This window comes from Argiope bruennichi, chromosome 2 (assembly GCF_947563725.1).
Source record: "Argiope bruennichi chromosome 2, qqArgBrue1.1, whole genome shotgun sequence".
NCBI classification, from domain to species: domain Eukaryota; kingdom Metazoa; phylum Arthropoda; class Arachnida; order Araneae; family Araneidae; genus Argiope; species Argiope bruennichi.
This window is the reverse complement of record NC_079152.1, coordinates 63,748,487-63,770,058: the sequence shown is the minus strand read 5'-3', so window position 1 is coordinate 63,770,058 and position 21,572 is coordinate 63,748,487. Positions and strand designations below refer to the sequence as shown.

At 27.7% G+C, this 21,572-nt stretch overlaps 1 protein-coding gene across 2 annotated transcripts in view; it reads right to left on the bottom strand.

Annotated features, from left to right (window-relative positions):
* Positions 1 to 21,572, bottom strand: part of LOC129955939 (5'-AMP-activated protein kinase subunit gamma-1-like) — a 509,804-nt gene that overhangs the window by 364,722 nt on the left and 123,510 nt on the right. Inside the window, exon 1 of one of the 2 annotated variants that reach the window (XM_056068265.1) lies at positions 21,180 to 21,449. The exons of the other annotated variant lie outside the window; for it this stretch is intronic. The gene's annotated coding sequence lies outside the window, so the exon portion shown is untranslated. Of the gene's footprint in view, positions 1 to 21,179; positions 21,450 to 21,572 lie in introns of those variants that run through there. 2 annotated transcript variants of the gene reach the window in all.

Below are 21,572 nucleotides of genomic sequence, written 5' to 3'. Positions count from 1 at the left end.
ATTGCTGAGTTCGCAAGTCATGTGTTTACAGCTTATACTATGTAGATGTCAATATGCATACGTGTTTAACAAATCCAGACTACCATGGATTTCGAAAGCTAGATATTCTCTATGAAATTAACGATACCAGTGCGAATAGTGTTAATTTCTGCAAATTTTAGTTTTATACCAAATATGGATATAGCAATTTTATGTTGATAGAACCTTTGTTGAATATGATTAATAGTTAAGTGCATATTATTACGTAATGAAGACCGAATAAAATGTAAGCGACAAATTAATTTATTCGCGTCTTTGAAATCGTTTTAACGCCGTTACTTTTTTAAAAATAAAACATATTCCTACTTTAATTTTTAATTCGGAAACCAATGCTTTTGTAGCTTAAGGAGCTGTGTTGTTTTAGACATCTTACATTTATTTTATTTTATTTTAATTATTTGGGGAAAAAAACCCTTCCTAATTGAGTAAAGAAATATGATATCACGGTCATTAAAAACTTAAAAGTCTTTGTCATTTATCCTAACCTGAAGAGCCGAGTGGTGTGGTGGTAAGGTCTCGTCAGCAGAACTTGAGGGTTTTGGGTTCGAACCCCGATTCCACTGAAAGCCTGTCGCGTGCGTGGGTCCCATGTACACTAATTACATCAGAGCCAAATGTACTTCCGGGTGTGGTGTGGAAGCTTAGAGAGCGGGCGTTAGCTCAGGTGTGGTTCTCGTTATCGGATCGCGGTTCAAAATACGAGGTAGGTCTTAAAATAGCCCTAGTTTGTCTTTTAAACTGGACGTTAATACAACTAAACGAAACCAGAAGCACTTAAGTTGTGTTTGTTACGTACATAAAACTTTCTAATGGAGAAAATTAATGTAACTGTAATTACGCCAGTCTGCGCGTTCTCTAGCGTGATAATGCTATTTCATCAACAAATTTGGTCGTAATTCTGTACCCCAAATTTCATTCGGCCAGCTCAAAGCGCTTTTGATTTATTATGTTTATAAGCAGACATAATGGTGAAAAAATATTTTTCGAACTTAGGAAAGTCTGAATTGTGGATATTCGACAAGATTTCAAGTACGATTTTTTTTTTTTTAATGATTACAATACTTTCTATATATTTCGTAACAAGAAAGTAAGAAGAAGCTACACCTTCACCTATTTCCAATTGATTAAAATATAAAAAAATCACCAAGAAGTACATATTAACATCTTCTAAAGTAATCAATGTCAAATTTGGCAGTTCTAGCTCAAAACTATGTATTCTGTGAAGCATCACACATACACGCACGCACGCACACACATTCTCCTCTATTACTGGCAAAGATGAAATAAAAACGAAAAAATTAAGCCAAAAATATTTCTAGAAGAACTGTGCTTCAGATTACAAATCTATGCCGAGCGATAAAAATGTGGCAAACCTTTATTATCAGAACTCATTGCAATAAACGTCATTCATTAACGAATGATATATTTATCAAGTACTTGTTTGAAGATACACTTGTAGCAGTTATTAAATGTTTATTAATTGTCGTTTGTTAGAATGTAGCATTTAATCTCGATAAATGACACTTATAAGAGTATATTTTTTTCTTCTTCTTTTGCTTGGTAGACGTTAAAGCGTAGGCATGAGAAACACCAAATGGAAGTGTCACTTCGGGTTCGTTCACATTATCAATCGGGTCATTCTGTTACTTCCAAGAAATGCATAGAACTTGATTACAACATAAATTCAAAACACATTTCACGAAACGAGATTTGTTTTCAAATGAATTAGAAATTCCACTGACCCATTTTCAATCGAATAGGAAAGGTCAAGTTGCCGAGCATCTTTCTAAATGCAAACTGTAGTGCAAAAATAATTTAAAGTAAAAATTTATAATTTTGAATTGAAAGATCAATTGCATCAGATTTCAAAATATTCTTATGTTTTTACATATGAAGACATTTTATAATTGATAATATTGGATTTTTATATTCATAGTCTGTGCTTTAATTTATCAGAATATACATGCTTATTGAAATAAACAACATATAGTACATAAACGTTATTTTTTTTTTCCCTTTCTTGCTGATAAGTATTAAGCATTTTATCACAGCAAATTTTATCTTTCTAACTCAAAACGTTGAACAAAGTTAACCGCCAACGAATTGAGAATTAATCTTATAGTGATGTAGATTATTCACATTTTTTTAATCTCTTATTTGTTATTATATATGCTATTGTGGTTTATTTCATTAAAGACTAAAAACAAAAAAGATATATGGTAAAAAAAATCCCAAAATAATCTAATTTGTACATAGCATCGTTAAGAATTTCCGGAAAACCTGAAAATAATTTCATAAAACTAGCACGAGACCGTTTATGTTAACTATTATTTGTTTAAATCGCATCTGAATAGCCACAAGGATGTAAAAAAATTCAAAAAACAAATCAACGGCTTTCATGAAAATGAGGGAAACTGGTGTAAATTTGAGTTAAACTATCTGACAGCTGCGCAAGACTCATTAGACCAAACATTTTTATCTTAAATCTATATTAAATGTCTAAAATAATAAACATCAAGTTAATTGGCAGTATATTTTGAGCACTCAAAAGATCTTTTATTCCTAATTATTTAACTTTTATTCTTGATTCTGCTTTTAACAATTAATTTTATAAAAAATAAACTGAGTGGATTCCTAACGTAATTATGAATAGCAACAGAAATTATAATAAAAAAGTATCTGAAAAAGAAATAAATTAAAAACAAATGAACAATAGCGACCTAATTTTTTTCATTATACGTATGTTTTTAAAAACAGCTGGTAATTTCTCAACCTTCCTCAACTGATTTGTTACCAAAGTAGCGTTTATCAGAGAAAACAGTATCTTTTTTTTAGATAACATATATTACAAAGACATTTTAAAATATGAAAATGTCACGTGTCAGGAAAAGTCACTGAAATAAATAACACTTCAAGAAATTTCTGAAAAATAATAATAATTTATAATGTACATACATAAATAAAATTTCATTTTATATATCTTAACCCTTTAAAGGGACATTTTTTTCTAGTCATATTATATTAAAATAATTTTAGGCTTGAAATTAGAATAAGAAAAGGGATTCATTTAGCTTATTAGATAAATTAAATTAAATTAATTAATTAATTTGGTTAATTAATAATTAAGTAACAAATCAAGACCCATCATTTTGTCTGAGATAAAGAACTGAAGCATCTAAGTTTCTGACTTACTAAAAAAATTTGTCAGAACTTATGCCAACCTGCATAATTTCATACAAAGATTGATAAGTTTGGTGGGAAGCATACTTCCCACGGCCCTAGAAAGGGTTAAAACATATGAGATAAGCAATTATTTATTTATACAATGTTTCAAATGTTAAAATACATTTTAAAAAATAAATGTGACATTTCTTCTGGTACAGAACCACTGATACTGAGTCATTAGAAAATTGTATTAATTGTTTACCCTCTTAAGCTCTATAAATTTTGAAATAAATTGAAAATCTCCAAGTTTCGAAAAGTCCCTTTCTCCAAATCAAAAAAATACATCTTTCCAATTATTTTCATAGAAATTTTTTTATCTTCATAATTAAAAGCAGTTACCACTGTAAATGCCCAAAATATATTATAACTTGCAGAATAATCTATTCTAAACATTTAGCACCTTAATTATTTCATAACAGAAAAAGTCTAGATGACAATTTAAATCCTTTCAAAAATCTACTAGAAAGAAAGAAATTAGCATTGCATTTTCATCATTTCAACAGAAAAAGCCTGATGACGATTAAAATCCATTTAACGATCTATTCAAGATCTTTAAAATAGCATCTTTAACATTTTAGAACATCTGTTTTATCCCCTTTAAGACTTTCAATATCTAACGCAAAGTTTCAAGATAAAGAAATAGCTATTTTAAATATATTTTCTTTTTATTTCTTTGGGACATGAAGAATTAATGAAGCTTTAATTACGTGTTATAGGCAGAAACAATTGAATAAAAGAGTCAATATAATACGGGGATTATACTGACTATTAAAATTAATTTCACAACTAGATTTAAAAATTATTTAATTAACAAAGACCAAGAAGACCAATTCTTGCACAATGGTATACTTTAAATATTCTTTGCCAATTTTATTTTTGAATCCAATTATATATACTTCAAAAAAAATATTAATTTCTACCTTGTAAATGCAGGATTACTCGAAGTTATTCCATTCAATAAAGTTTAAAAGCTTTACTTACTTGCAATGAATTCAAAATATTTTCAAAAATACAAAAAACGATTTGTAATAATTTTTCAAAAAAAAAAATGAATGCACAAATACTTCAACGAAATAGAAGCTCACGATCAAAATAGTTTGAAAAATGCGGAAACAGTTTCCGAAATGAAAGAAACAGCTTGACATCTCCATCCTGGAAATCGAATGTTCTGTCTTTCAGTTTTGACAGAATAGAATAGAAAAATAGTTTCTTTCTCACAAAAGAAAGTAATTTTATTTCTTTCTTCCCTAAAGAATGTTTCACAGAAATGTCTTCTCCCGGAGCAAAGTTTGATAGTTCAGTATTCCTGAAGTTGTAGCATTCAAAAACTTATGCTCTACCACATGTGGATTCTAAGAATTGCGAATCTATTCCACAATTCGCACTCGACATAAACCGACATCAGTTACTTTGAAATGGACCACAAGGGAAACTAATCTATTTGTATTGAAATCATATGAAAAAAAAAAGATTTCAGAGAAATAAGCAATAAAAACCTAATTGTTAAAGGTATCACAGTTAATAAATTGTGCAGCAGTTGCATTAATCTATCTTCTCTTTTGTATAATAGATGGTGATACCTGATTAGGTAAGCATCCCATAGTGCATTGCGATAGTGATAATGATGAGATGAGATGCTGTTCTGTTAAGGTGTGCACGCGTGAATGTCTTGTCTTGTCTTGTCTTGTGTTTTGTATATGTTTTGTGTGAAATGTGATCATTAAAAAAATGTTTCCGAAAACCATGGGTCCTCTTGCTTTCACTGCTCAGATTATAATGATCATTCCACCACAACTGGTTTTTGATTTTTAAAAATCGTAATTAACATCTAAGATCCAAAACAAAGAAGCAAGAATGCAAGTTAAAAAAAAATGCAAACTTTGTTAAATTCGATATTTATAATGTTCAAACAGTATTGCACCGAACCATCTAATTTAAGTAATCATAAATAAAATTTAAAACAGAGAACAAGTATACTTTGTGGCGATTGATTCTCGAAAACATTAAAAGTAGGTAGAGCAGATGATAGTAAAAAAAAAATATATTGTAGAATTTAGGTTTGATAATTGAGACAAAATAATAACATCAAATTTAAGATATGTGACTACGCTCGGGATGAATTTTTTTTAAAACGTTCAAAAATTGTTATATTTTTGAATATCTGCATAAAAAAATATTGAAAAAAACATCTATGAAACCAAAATACACCAGTTATATGACAAAAGTTGAAAAAAAGGGGAGGACATTTTTTAGCTAAAAAGAGGTATAAAGCAAAACTCTTTAAGTTTAGAGGCTTATCAAACCATTTACCTAAAATTTTCCAAATAGCTTAAGAAATGTATGATCTAGTTTCTGAATTAAAAAAGTAAGCTGTATTTCTATCCATCTTTTAAATATTTGCGTTAAACTGATAAATAAAACGAAATTTTCAATCTTTTTTTTACATTATCAAGCACTAAAACAACCATAAAATATTTCTAAATGAATAGATTACTTATTCTCTAGTTCAAGAACAGCAGAACACATTGCAAAATTCAAATAGGAACAAAAAGTATGCATTGGATTTTAATTTATGAAGTGTTTCGTAAAAAAAAATTATCATATTCTATATTTGAGAAAATATTATCTAAAGGTGTAAAACAATTTTAAAACGTATGTAATTGAAATATAAAAATCAGCGCAACTTCCCCTAAAAACAGACGTTTTATAAAAAAATCTATTCAAACATTATGAATATGTTCATCGTTTCGCAAAAAAACAAAATCGACTTTACGATATAGTCACTCATTTTAATTCCAATCGCTCTTTTTTAAATCTATCATTATGATACTATTTAAAATTGTAGAAAAATTCTTTTATAACAGAATTTTTTATCTCTCTTCAGATTCCGGCTGAAAAAAAAATAGGGTTTATAAGCATTTTCAGATTACCTATTCTTTTTCTTCAACAAAGCCAATTAGTTAAAAAAAAATGATGCAAATATTGATCTAAAAATCATTTTAGCAACTTTTTATTTTTTATTTTCTAGTATATAACATTGATTAATTTGTGTTTCAAAATTTTCGCTCAAATTTAAAAAAATAAATAAATATATCATTTATTTTAACGTCCAGTTTCAAAACAATAGTAGGTTTATTTTGGAATGGATAATGAAACTTTGAACCCCTTTTAATAAATGGTGGGACCAGGAGAGGTGACCCTGATTGATTTGGCGTTCGTCAAGCCCACTTCTATGGCAATTCTTCAATGGAATCGAGTCTCGAACCTGGAATCCGACGATCCCAAAGGCTTTACCGCCAAAGTTTTGTTAAAGATGCGAATAAATATAAAACTAAATTTTCAAAAAAAAGAGACCTCATAATATGCAACACCTAAAACCGCTACTGATGTTTATATAGTTTGCTGAAATCAAGTTAAAAAAATATTTGAAACGTTTTGATTACGATGATTAACGGTATATAAAACAAAAAAACAAAAAAACAAAAAAAAAACACTTAGAGTTGTAAATATCTCAGTAAAAGAAGTATAAATCTTTACGGACCGCTCAGAAATTTTGAAACTAATTCGTAATATTCAATAAATCTTTAGTAAATTGCTGGCCCCAAGAAGAAAGTGTTTCTCAATGTATTCCTTCCTCTGAAATCGTAATTCAAAATTCAGAGCAAAAATTGAGGATATAACAGGTTTTGATTCGCAAAAATGTACAGTCTAGATCCAGATGGTCTAAAATCCAATTGTAAAGACCTTCAGATTTATAAATATGACCAAGAGGATAAGCAATGAAATGAGTTCCCAAAAGAAAAATAAGGATGTATTAAAAGAAATGCCTTTAGGTCATACTGGACCGAATTTAATCACATGAGCAATGGCGGGCGATTGAATCAGATTTCTGCTAATGTCCTTTGCCGTTCAATCTGCTTCACTATATGTCTATCTTTGATGTTGACCATGTTTTAGATTCGTTTAACATGCACATTACTTCTTAGATCTTTGTGCCGGCAAATATTTTGTATGTTCCTCATCTTCCATCCTTATTCAATTGCTTTCGTTTTTATTTTTACCTTCAGGATAATTTCAATTATGGTTATTTTTATTGTCATTGTCATTTCAAAGTTTGTAACAGGTAATAGTCTCCCTCTATAGTTCATCTTTCTGCCCGGCAGTTCATTTCATTTTTTAAAAATTCATAATATCCAAAAGAAGAATAAAAGTAAAACATGTAAAAGAAGAAAATATCTAAATCTTTCTGATTTTAGATATTTTATCTTCAATCATTATTTCCATGATATCCAAAGTAGTTAAGTTGCCTTCCATGGCTTCTTATATAGCAAATTCCGACCTCACAATGAGTTGTTCCTACAAATATTGTGAAAACCAGAACGTCTGCGCTTTTCTAAGAATTTAAATATGTGTAAGCAAAAAGATATTTAAAAAAAATCCTTGCGCATATATTTTATGTCTTATGGATTAATTAAACTTCTCTGGTCTCTGTTTTAAGTCACTTCATATGCACATGCATTTGAATCTTCTGAAACTGAGCAGGCAATGAGTTCTTTAAATGGATACTTAATTTTTCCTTCATGTTGATCAGACAGCAGATACGATTTTTAGAGATGTTTTTAAAAGTTTCATTATTAAAACCATTACCAAGGAGCGACAGGCACCACAAAGCAAAACAGAAAAAAAAAGAGACTGTGAAAATTCATGCCGAATTTGCATAAATTCAAACAGGGATTACCTAAATTTAGGTGAGCAAGCTTGTTCATGTTTAGTTTAGCTTAGCTTTATTAACGTCCCGTTTTAAAGCAACACTAGTGTTAATATGGAACAGACATCGTAATTTTGAACCGCGGTCAGATGACGAGGGCGACACCTGAGCTGGCACTCCCTCTACGAACTTCCACACCACACCGGAGAGTTTTGGTTCAATTTAATGTAGACTCTAAGAAGAGCGGGAAAATTTCTCAGAGCTCACATTCATAAAGTAAAATTTAAATTCAAAATATTAAAAAAACAATTAATCTTTAGAAACGAGAATAAATTGATATTTTTACGATTACTTAATATTAGATAGAATTTTTTTCACTTCAGGGATCACATTCATAAAGTAAAATTTAAATTCTAGTTATTAGAAAGCAATTAATTTTTAGAAAAAAAATAAATTGAAATTTTTACGCTTACTTAATATTAGATCGAATTTTTTTCACCTCAGGGCTCACAATCATAGAGTAAAATTTAAATTCTAGTTATTAGAAAGCAATTAATTTTTAGAAAAGGAAACAAATTGAAATGTTTTCGCTTATTTAATATTAGATCGCATTTTTTCACCCCAGAGCTCACATTCATAAAGTAAAATTTAAAACAATTAATTTTTGGAAAAGAAAATAAGTTGAAATTTTTAAGCTTAATTCATTCTCTCCTCGCCTCTAAATTAAAATAGAAACATTTTACAAAAAAAAAAAAAAAAAAAAAAATTAATGTAAGATCCTATCTATCGTAATATTTTTTATATTTAACATGGAACTCTAACAATGCATCATAATTTTAAACATTATTTCTTTTTTTGTTGTTGTTGTTGTTGTTTTACACATACAAGCACCAACTCCATTGATTGATAAGATGGATGCAATTCAACAATTGATTACATCAACGCCAGTAAATAAGAATGCCTATTACGAAATTTCTCCAACCTTCTCTGTCCAGCTGCATCAAGTCACTTCCTCAGAATAAGATGACCTTATAATGTCATCTCGAGCGAAGATGAATTTCCGCTTCCCAAACTGTCTCCGATAAGAAATTCCGGAAGCGTGAACTGAATTATGACGGCTGGCACCACAGCAGAAGGGAAAACTATTCCAATACCCAATAATAAATCCTGCTTTAAGTGTAATATACAAAATGGTCTTTTCTTGGCTCATATGCAATGAAAATCTTGAAACATTTGCCCTGCTTCATTGATATTTAATGTTATAAAACGCTAATTTCAAAAATACATCAAGAAAAAAAATCACAATATTTTCAGTTTATAATTTGTATAAAATTTTATATCAATCAAGACCAGATTATATATATATATATATTTATACACTCTAAGTCAAAGTGCGTGATTCTGCAATAGGTTAATATAATTATAGATTAATAATAGGTTGTTTTTGAAGAGTTTAATTAAGGAAATGTCGAACAATAGCTTAATATGGGTAATATAGGGTGTTCATTAATTATTATCGGGGTTTCCGTACCTCATAACTTTCGAATAAAAAATATTACGCAAAAACCGATTACGTATTTCGTAAATTACAACTCGAAGAATTTTATTAATGATATTAAAGTGTAAAGCTTGCACAATTTGCACTTTGTAGGCATTCAGCTGAAGGCGATTATGTATTCGTAAATTCGCTGAACAAATTTCGACTTTTGATAATCGTGCGGGTTCTCCGAGCCCCATATTCTACAGTTATGTTTATTCACTTTTTCTGACACATGAAAAGTGGATTCACCACTGAAGAACCATTTCCGAAGGTAATTTTCATCATCCTCAATTCGAGTCAAAATTTGTTCAGCGAATTTACGAATACATAATCGCCTTCAGCTGAATGCCTACAAAGTGCAAATTGTGCAAGCTTTACACTTTAATATCATTAATAAAATTCTTCGAGTTGTAATTTACGAAATACGTAATCGGTTTTTGCGTAATATTTTTTATTCGAAAGTTATGAGGTACGGAAACCCCGACAATAATTAATGAACACCCTGTATTATATATATATATATATATATATATATATATATATATATATATATATATATATATATATATATATATATATATATATATATATATATATATATATATATATATATATATATATATATATATATATATATACTAGCCGCCTTTGGCGACCAGCCGGTTCGCCAATCTTAATGTTCGTTAAAATTTTAATAATTAAATATTGTATGCAATTTCTACTTTAATAGATTCTTCATCAAAATATTTTAAAACTTCAAATTTTGATTATCATATAATTCATTCATAATATTATAAAGGCCTTCAGTCATAACGTAATATGTATCTCTCTCATTTTCTGTTAGCACCCGTAGAATTTATGCTTTAAATTAAAGTGGAAAGAATTTATCTTCAATTAATATAATAATATTTTTTACTGAAACAAAGCATTTTTTTATAATCTGATTACTGAAAATAGAGTCAGTCAGCGTTTAAACTTTGTGGGCACTAAAGAATATCTTTTTTAATTTATGTAATATCTCAAGAGTTGGTCAACAAAATTTTCTTAGATTCATTATGAGCAGATCGATTAATAAACAATGTTTAAATTTAAATGCATCAAACACTAAGAAAATAAAACGAATCGTTTAAAATAAACGGTTGAAAACAGGTTTTAAAAAAATTACTTAAAAAACGATGTACTTAAAACTATAAGCATATACAAAAAATATATAACTAACATAAATACAATTTACTAACAAAAGCATGCAACTAACCCAAAAATAATTTAAATCATCCATTGATAACGTTGTCATGGCAACAATCAGAACAGAATGCGCATGCGTGAATTTTCTTCGCCGGTTACGTAACGCAAATACGTGATTTTTTCTACGCCAGTTGGGGTAACGCTATGCGGATTAGAAATTTTTTATTTCCTTTATTCTGTTTTATTTTAATTCAAAAGTACTTCAGAATGAATCTGAAAGATTGATTCATTAACAATGTTTAATTTTAAATGCATCAAACATTAAGAAAATAAATAGAACCGATTGAAATAATCCGCGGAAAAATTTTAACCCTAGCCTCATTACTGTTGGGAGAAAAAAAACAAAAACATGAAGCCTTTCTCGTTTGGCGCTGGGGATAATGGAAGATTTTTTTGGCGGAAAAGTTGGCGGTGGGGAAAATGGAAGATTTTTTTGGCGGGAAAGTTAGTTTTTAATTAATAATTAAAATTCTAATTAAAAATTCGAAAAAAGAAACCCCAGGTGCACATTCCCAACCTTCAAGGTATACATGTACCAAATTTGGTAGCTGTATGTCAAACGGTCTGTCCTGTAGAGCGCCAACACACACACACACACACACACATTGAGCTTTATTATAAGTATAGATATATATATGTTTAATTTTAGCATTCATATTATGTTTTATTGAAAACTGCTCTATACTAAACTGCATAAAACGAAGAAAGAACTATCAAGTCGCTTTAAATACATGGCAGACACTTGCTTCAATGATTCTCAAACTAAGTACCGTGAAATAACTAAATAGTATGCAAACGTAATAACGACATATTTTACATACAAGCAACTATATGTCACATAAAATTAAAATAAACTCGTTACTATGGGAAAATATAGTTTGCAAAAAACAAGAAAAAAATACTTTTATTACAAACGAAATTTTGATGTAACATCCAGAACCATAAATGATATATGATATTTTGGTTTTGCAATGAAGTTTGAGTTCGATCAGCTGACCACATGCTAAATATGATGTTGTTAAAGGAGCGCCTAGCCCAGGTCAGCGAGCTTAATCTCCGGGAAATGTTACTGTTTGATAAGGCTTGAAAGCTTGTTACTGAATTGATAAGGCTTGAAGATCGACATATTGTCGTGACTTTCTGCGTGAAATATCTTGAGGTAAGAGAGTTCCTGTCAGTAGGTAAAGATCAAAATTTAGGAGAGAGTCCCTTGCAATGAAGGATTTAAGATCTTATTTGAGTTGGCTATATAAAGAGCTGTTAGAAGGAAAGTGACGAAGCTAGCTTTCTGACCACATAAAACAATTTGAGATCAAATGTACATCAGTTTTGCAGAGGTTTCGTATAAGTAAAAAAAAAGGGGGGGATTAGCTCGCAATATTTTGGTGTAAGTAACAGTAACGGGAGCGATTATAGTTCAATTAAATCCGGAATTTTAATGCATGATTTATGCTGAATACTTCTTAAATAAAATGCCAGTTTTTTTCCCATTCTAACAAAGTAAAGCAGTGCAAGCGGCAGGAATTTGCAATGTAAATATGCCATTCAATTTATTTTAAAATTTAAATAGAACGTCTTAACGAAGCGTCTATCCAAAATAGAACAGAAACTTTTGTTAGTGTTTAGTTGTTATTTCTTCTCTACATAGACTCCTCTGAAGGCTGCGTCTTAGGCCAATGCCTAAGTTAGCTTTAATCGGAAATCTAACGGCATTATTATATATATATATATATATATATATATATATATATATATATATATATATATATATATATATATATATATATATATATATATATATATATATATATATATATATATATATATATATATATATATAAAAGAATACTGAAATGTTAGCAATAACTTCGAAAGGAATGTATTTGGATCAAGGTTATCTTTATTACATTTTCACACTATTTATCAAAAAATATTAATTTTAAATAAATGAAGTAGAAACTAAAAAAAATTTTAAACTGTGCATTTTTTTTAAATTAATCATCCATGTTCAAATTGGAGAATTTCTGAACAGATTTACTTGGAGAACCAGAGAAGATTAAGAACTGAAACATAAATATATGATAAAGTTTTATAATATGATAACGGATATTTGCATGTTTTGCTTTGCCTTCGAATTGCAGAATTATTTTCCATTATAATTTTGAAATTACAATAATTCAGTTAACCTTTTTTTTACCCATTACAAACTCTTACGCATCACAAAATTTATTATTTGGAAAATTTTGACATTTAGCATTTTTAAATAAAAATTTCGTTTGACCTAAAAACATGGTACTGGAGTTAAATTTCAATTTTTTTCAACAAATCAATCACCAAATTTAGCAATAAATTTAACACTTTAAAAGTTATATTTCTAATTTATGCTTTTTTCCGAAAGTAGATATAAAAAAATGTATTTATTTTCACAATAATTTCAATTTCAGAATAAAATTAAATTCAGATTTTTCTGTCTTATCGAACACCAAGGATGAATTTTAAGTGGTTAAGCATTTTGAATCAACAGTTTAACAACACAAAAACAATATTCGGAATTAATCCAGTGATTGCAAATTGGCGGCTTCTTTCTATTAAGAAAGCAAGCATAAAATTCTAACAAGCAAGATAAAAGAAATAATAAATTCAGACATCAGTCAGGCCATAATGTATCGAGATGAACAATATTAATTATATAATTATTTCTTTTATTTTTAAGAAGTACACACGAAAAAACAGGAAGGAAGTAAACGAAAAGCATTAAAGATCAAACAATGAGGTGTGGTTTCCGAGGAGGTGGAATAGTGACGTAATCCTATACGTCAGATCTACGTAATAGTTTTAAAGGTGGAGGGATTAAAAACGTTGCAAAATGCAAACCGGTATGTAAGTTGAAATGGCAAGAACTGCTCTTATTAAAATATTCAAAATCATCACAGTCTATATTGTACTTGCTTTATTAGCATTTTTTTTTTTTTTTTATCTTTGCAGCGAAGGCAATATTTTCATTTATTAATAAAAGCTGAGCTAAAAAAGCGGTAATTTACAAGATCATTACCCCAAATGTTTTGTTATAGCAAATTTCCAGACTGGGGCAATTTCAACTATCATATGCCTAATAAATCTTTAAAAACCAGTTTGTAAAAATTACTAAACCGGAATGTTTTGATTTAAACATATTCAGTATAATTAAGTAAAATCATAACATTAAATCCATTTTTTTTTCATTCGAAATTTTTAAAACGAGGTTTCAGCAACAATTTGAAATGGAAGAATGCAGTTTAAATTATGTGATTATATGTTAAGCAAATCAATCGTGGGTTGTTTTTTTTTTGGGGGGGGGAGGGGTATTAGTTTCAAGAAGCGTTTAGTGTCTTTCTTTTATCATTTATATAATGAATTACTTGATAACATAAAAATAATCAAATAATATTCCTCTACAACTAATGGAAATAATTATTCAATGTTGTGCAATAGAGAATGAATTCTTGCTTTATAGTTACAACTGTTTTAAAAATTAAGATCCAAGATACAAATGTGTAAAAACCTGCATTTCATCGTAAAGACGAATTATAAGACAAAAAACAATTCAGAGAGTATGTTCCATCAGAATTTTTCTGGTATGTTTTCTAAAAATAAACGTTCGGCTACACATACATTCTGGAAATGTTTGCCGATTTTATAACTGTATCTAATTCTGAAGAAAACTGCGGAAAAATCATTATTACAAATGTATATGTAGGACAGAGAAAAGAAAAACTCTTCAGCACGAAACAAGGTTAATCTCTTATGTTAAGTTTCGTTGATATGAAATATCATGACAAATATAATTCTATGTATGAATCTGATTTAAAGCCTAGCGATTAAATAACAAACCAAAAAAGAATGTAAAGAAGAGTATGCATGTTATATAATTATATAATAGTTCGATATGTATATAAAAAAGACACTTAATAGCAGAGCAATTGGAAATAATATATTTTACAGACTTTCAATCATCATAACGTTACTTAAAAGTACCGCATATCTTATAATGTAAAATGTAGGCTATAACAAAAAAAATTGATTTATGTAGCATGTTTTACATTATTGTTGAGGGTAAAAATTTAATTAAATAAATAAAAAAAGAAGATTCATAAATAAATTTGTTAAAAAAAGAACTGTTTACAAATATATTCTTTAATTTATAATTCATCATTGTAAATATAACGGAATTTCAAAATAATTTTTTAACAAATTCACAAACAGGAACCGTTATTACTACGAAAAAAAATTAAATTAAATTAGGCAGTTAAATAACAATTGAAAATAACAAAACACTATATTTTTATAGAGAATACATCATAAGTGTTCAAAATTCTAAGGCATCAGAATGTTAATGTAAAATCAATTACAAAAATTCTTCGTTACAATCTTGAAACAAGTATAATTAAATAAAAGTGTCGAATAGCATTCTTTCATTTATTCTAATATCAAATTAACTGAGATTATTTATTTTTAGGTCTGAATGAAATTTCAGATTTCAAACATCCACTTACAAATTAGACGAGACGTTTAGCATCCACAAAAATATTTTCTTTCAGTCTTTTTTTTTTTTTTTTTTTTAATTTTGAGCTATGCTATTGAAATTTTTTGTGACAATTCAATTGAATCATTTTTATGAAGAAACAAATTCAATTTAATGCATTGATAATCCTGTGATCTGTAAAAGACAGGTAATACGCATTTGGCATTATAAAACATCGAAATATCCCAAAAGCATTAAAAGATACATATAACAATTCTACGTATGCCTTAATTACTATCATACTTTGCATGTTTTTACTTGAGATGCAAAAACACATGAATTTTTTTAATTAAAAAAATATTTGTACCTTATAACTTAATAAAATAACAAATCTGTTTTTGCAGAATTTAGCAAATTTTACTAATCAGAAATTGTCCTCTAAAATATGCGTGTACAGTAAAATTTCTTTTATTCTTTCCATTCATTTTTGTTCGAAAAAAAATTTATCACGATCTAATCATAGCAAAATAAATAAAAAAAATATTTATTCGTTCATTGCAACAAAAAAAATTACATTTAATTTAATTACAAACATTTAACTATGTAGCACAGCTTAATAAAATATTTGGAATTAATATATTTTTCTCTTCTCTGTTTCTTCATCAATAATACCGAATTTAAAGTAATTAGTAAAGAAGGTCTGATATAAATTATAACACAAATTTTATTTTGTAGACAATATATTAGTGTAACAGTATATTTGTACAGCACAAACTTAAATATATTTTATTATAAACCACGAATTATCGATTCCATTTCGTTTTATAAAATAGTTCAAAGAAATGTGAACAAGTAAATATGGATCTTGCATGTAAATAAAAGAATGCTTATTTCGGCCGCCAAAATAAATGCTAGAAATTTATAACTTATGGCTGACAATATTCCGACGATAAGTAACTAAGGCTTAAAAAAATATATCATTTTCTTTAACTTTTTCTTTTTTTCTTTTGTCATTTCAAACCCCCAGGTAAAATATTTCTCGTTACGTAAGAATTCTGAAAAATGACGCAACGCCAAAATGATTCGGCTTCGCGGTTCAAACAATCGATCGATAAACGTAGTACAGCTGTGGTAAAATTCATTCATTTCCTCCCTACGTTAAAAGATGCACGTAAGCAGAGGGGTTGAGTCATTATTGTTTATCCAAAGGGGTAAAAGAACATTTAGTTTTACTTTATTTTTAATAACACATAAATTGCATAGTTGCATTATTGTTACCATGAGTCATATTTACGATTTTTTTTTTTTTACTTTACATTTTGTTTTCAGTTTTTTTTTCTCACCTCTCTTTTTTTTCTTTACTTCCATGCAATTTTTGAAAAAAATAAAACAAAAACTAGATGTTGGAAAATATATTTTCTGATAGAATCTAGAATTATTCTATTATCAAACACATCATATAAATTTAAATCTGTTTTTTTTTTTCACAGCTCCACATGATTTTGTTTTTGTAGGTTATTTCAAAGGTCAATTGCACTAAAATTATTATTTTAGATATTTGATGATTTTAACAGAATTATTACACAAGATTATTCGTCATTGTTTGTTAGTTCTAAAATCATAATAATATTTGTATGTTTGAACAAAAACAAGGACAACAAAAAAACATTTTAACAGAAGGATTTTTTTTTTTTTTTTTTTTTTTTTTGCATTTGGTATTGAAAGTTTTAAAAAAATGTCAGCTACATTGAAATTACAGAAATAAATATCCTTTTGAATGAAAAGAATTAAATAACAACTTGTGTGTAAATTAAAAACTGTTCGAATTTTCTACCATCGCATAACAGACTGTGGGAAAATATTTTGTAGTATCGTTTATAGTAGGGATTAAATTTTTTAGGAATTTAGTAGAGATATTTTTATAGCTTATACCATACGTATGAAAAAAAAAACATAAAACTTTTCAAAAACAGAGCTATGAACCAGAACATTTTTTCATACAGTCGCTCAACGGAATGAGGAAAGAAAAACAGCCTTGAACTTGAAAAAAAGAGGTGAAAATGAAATAGAAGAGTGGAAGAACAGACTACTTTCAAAAGGAAGAGGCGCCCATCATTTTTTCTAATCTAGTTCCTCTAGTGCTATCCTTGACTCTTTAATATTGCAACGTTTCAAAAACAAAATGCTTGTATAAGTGCCTCAAACTAAACATACAGTCACCTTGTTCTAATTTGACTTTCCAGTTCAACCTATTCTCTTTGAAGTCTGGCTTGAACTTCTTGTTTCAAATATATCATTTTCAGAATGTCAGCTTTACAACATAGTGAATAAAAAGTAAGCCTTTCAGCAGGCAGAATTTACTGAATAACTTGTTATGTAAATTTCATAACGGTGTCCTTGAAATTTAAATAGGCAAGCAGATATCATTGTATTTATTCACCTGACACCCGCCTTCAGAGTAATCTGGTTATTTAAAAATTTATTTTAGGATTTTATTTCCTCTTGTGCTCAGATCTATGTTACAACTTTGAAAGAATACTCAAAACAATGAACATAAGAGAAGAAAAAAAAAACAAATATTTTTACTCCATTTTTTAAAAAATATATACTTTTTTTTATTATTGTTTCTCTGTTTAGGGATTAAGAAAAACAAAATGTGTTTCTACGATGTCTGTATTCAGTTGAACATTTTTATTTAAATAAAAATAATAATTAAAAAATTTTATTAAATAAATATTTTGCAATAATTAAACAAATATTTTAATAAAATAAAATACGATATAAAAAAACGGATACTTTAATAAAATATATAAATAACAGAATTTTGGAACAAATGAATATTTTAAAATTAAACTGTCTGTAACAATTTATAAAAATGCTAAAACTTCATTTTCAATTAAATCTTTTTCAATAAGTAATTTGATTTCATAATTTACAAAACTATTTTAAATAAATTAAAAAAATAGTTAAATTTGCAGTACGTGTGCATGTATCAAGAAGACATTCATATTCCAAAATATGAAAAAAAAAAAAAAGCATTTAATGTTTCAAGAAATGGAAATAATCTCAATTGTAAATTTCAAGAAACTTGGAAAAATATAAAATTCAGGCAACCCAACTTTTGCAGAATTTTGGTAGCAAATTGGAATTGCACTGGATCTCTGCTATCTCTATCAACAGAAGTAATCATTAGGTACAATATTTATATTAACCAAAAAAAATTGATTCTCAACGAATTAAAAATCTATTATTTTTGTTTCAAATTCAATTTTAAGGCTCAGTATATCCCTCCCCCCTCTTGTTGTTATTGACAATATACAACCCCTCAATCCTAGATTTATAACCACAAATAATAGTGAATTAAGTTCATAAGTAAAGGTAAAGTGAACAAAATTTAATTGAAAAATTTTGTAACAAGCTGTTACATAAAAAGATTTGTTGATAAGTCCGAATTTTCCTTTTTTTGAAAGCATTTTTTAATCACTAACAGTCACCGTAATCAATAATTTTTCTGTACTTTATGTTCTAATGAAATAGAACATTTTTTTTTTTTTTTTTTTTTTTTTTGTAGAGGTAGAGTAAGATTTTTTGTCCTTATTCAAATTTTGTTCTCGTTTTGTGTCATAACATTTGAAACAACAAGAAAAAAGAAAGAGGTGAAGAAAACGTTTAAATTGTTATCAGTAACATAAATATAAAATGAAGTGAATTATTTTATTCACTTGTCAAAAATACGAATGCAGCAATAGTGCTATATATATCCAACTTTAAATGTCAAAGCAAGCGAGCTTTTAACAACGGTAATTCTAAAAGTAATTAAATTGTGATATATTTGAATGAATTTTAACAGGGGATGCCAGAGCATTTCTTTAATTGCTAAAAAGAAATGAAATTTCCAACTAATAGCTCGAATCACGCCTTTAGGGAATTTTAATGAGTGTCTGGTATTGCTTAACTTCCTTAAAACATCACGCAGAAATTTATATAACATTATTAAAGAAGAACTTTAAGTTAAGAATTTATTAACCCTAAATTATATTTTTATGAGTTTAAATAAAAGTAGGAGCTCCTGAGTTTAAGTCAATTGATCGGGTACATTTTCATTTTTTTATATTAAAATAAATTTAAACGATATCAAATACAAATCAACTAAAAAATAATAATTTTAAATTAAAAAAAAATTTTAAATTTATTTTTAATATATAAAATAATAAGAAGAAGAAGATTCATTTATAATATAATAATAAATTAATTTATAATATAATTTTAATGCAAACTGTAATTGAAATAAATCTCTTAATTTTTACTAAATAATATAATTAATATTTTAAAAAAGTATTAAAATAATAAACCCTGTTAACAATCCTTTAAAGTTTCGATATACTTAAAAAAATTAGAAAAACGCTTTGATGTATGCATAAAAGCATTCATCAAATTTTTAATACCGAGGATCAGTTTATTTATTTCAGAATAATTGGAATAATAAATACCACAATCATGTTTCTTCCTTTTCCGGCAGGTGTACATTCTCATTGCTGCTGATGACCTCAATATTTATTCGTCTCAAGTTAAGACGACTTCATTATCATAAGCAAATAATATCAAATTGAGAATTACAGTTTCTTTTATTACATATGCCTTTTCTAAAAGAACATACTCTCTTTTTCTAAATATACATGTATGTAATATGCAAATATGAATGCGCACTCCTTATATATACAATGACAAATTTGTAAACAAAAAATTAAGCGGGAAAATAAATAAAAAAAATAAAAGATGAGTAATAAGAAAACACGATTAATAGAATAATACAGATCCGTGTCTAAAAATGCAGGGATAACTCTAAATAGAAGCAAGGAATAATAAATTTGAACATACATATAAATATAGAATTTTATTTATTGAAAAAAGATTGGAGATATAAAGTTGCAATTTAATATATTTAAACTGTCAGCGATAATTAATGATACTTAAATTTTCTTTTTTAACCCAAATAAATCATTTGCAAAGTTATTGAAATTTTTTTTTCTCTTTGCAAATATATGACGTCTTCAGAAAACACGTGGAATTTGTTCTAGCTGTTAAAACACAGTTTTATGTCTTCCAATTGAGGTTATTCAATATCATAAATGCAAATTATTTTGAATTTTATAAATAATAATGATGTTCCATCTGCATCTAACAGTATCAAGTCATTAAATCTTATAAAATTAAATATTGTGAATGTTACAGGAAAACAAATTACAGAAATAATGATACAGCTCTTAAAATAAAGACCACACGAAAACATTGCATTGTGTTCAACGACTGTATAAAGATTCCGGTCGTTGAAATGAAGAGATGAACAATTTTAACTTTTTAAGAATAACTTTTTCAAGAATAATATAATCAATTATTTTTGCCTGTATAATACAGTAGTAAAAGTTTGAATAATTTTTTTCTCATTTTTTTAAAATTAAATAACTTGAATTTTTTTATGAATCGCAGTAACTGGATTTATTACGAGATTCGTAAATCTAGAGAGAACTAACATGTAACAATATTCTGCATTTTCAATGATTTGTTGTATTTATTTATAAATATAGGACACATTACATTTTTTGATTGTCGTTCAAATTTGAACGAACGAAAAAATATGGAGCGAATTTTTTTTTCTATTTATCTATTGTATATGAAATTTACACATATATTTCTTACAATCAAATAACTTCAGTATAAACTGCAATAAAATTTTTTTAAATACAAAATTATTTGTAACATATATACCAACTATTAGATAAATGTTATAGGATTGAAAAAAAATTTTTAATCTCTCGTTTTTCCACAAATATATTCCTAACTAATTTATAACAAAAAAAAAATAGTCTTTGGTACAAAAAAAAAATTAAGAAACATAAACTAGCAACTACATAGTGACTTACTTGCAAATAAAATTTAGCGTCCTCTCTACGGTGAGTTGTGGCAAATCCAAAACTTGCAAAGCGTCGACTTTTTTATGCCGAGTTTATATTTCAGTAATCCAGAACACAACAGGAATGCACAACGGTTATTCTTGGGTGACAAGAGTTTCTGAAAAAACGTTTCTAACCCTTCTACACGTGAGTCAATTCCGTAAATCAACAAACGCGCGTTTGCACGCTCATGCGGACACAGAACATAACAAACATTTCACCGTTGGCACCGATTCTAGAGTTGCTAGTCGGCGGGCTCGCCATCCTACAGGTCAAAAAATAATAATATAACGCGTGGGGTTACCAGAATCAATATCACTTTCGCGTTTGGCGATAAAAAGTTGGCGACGCGGAAGTGTCTGG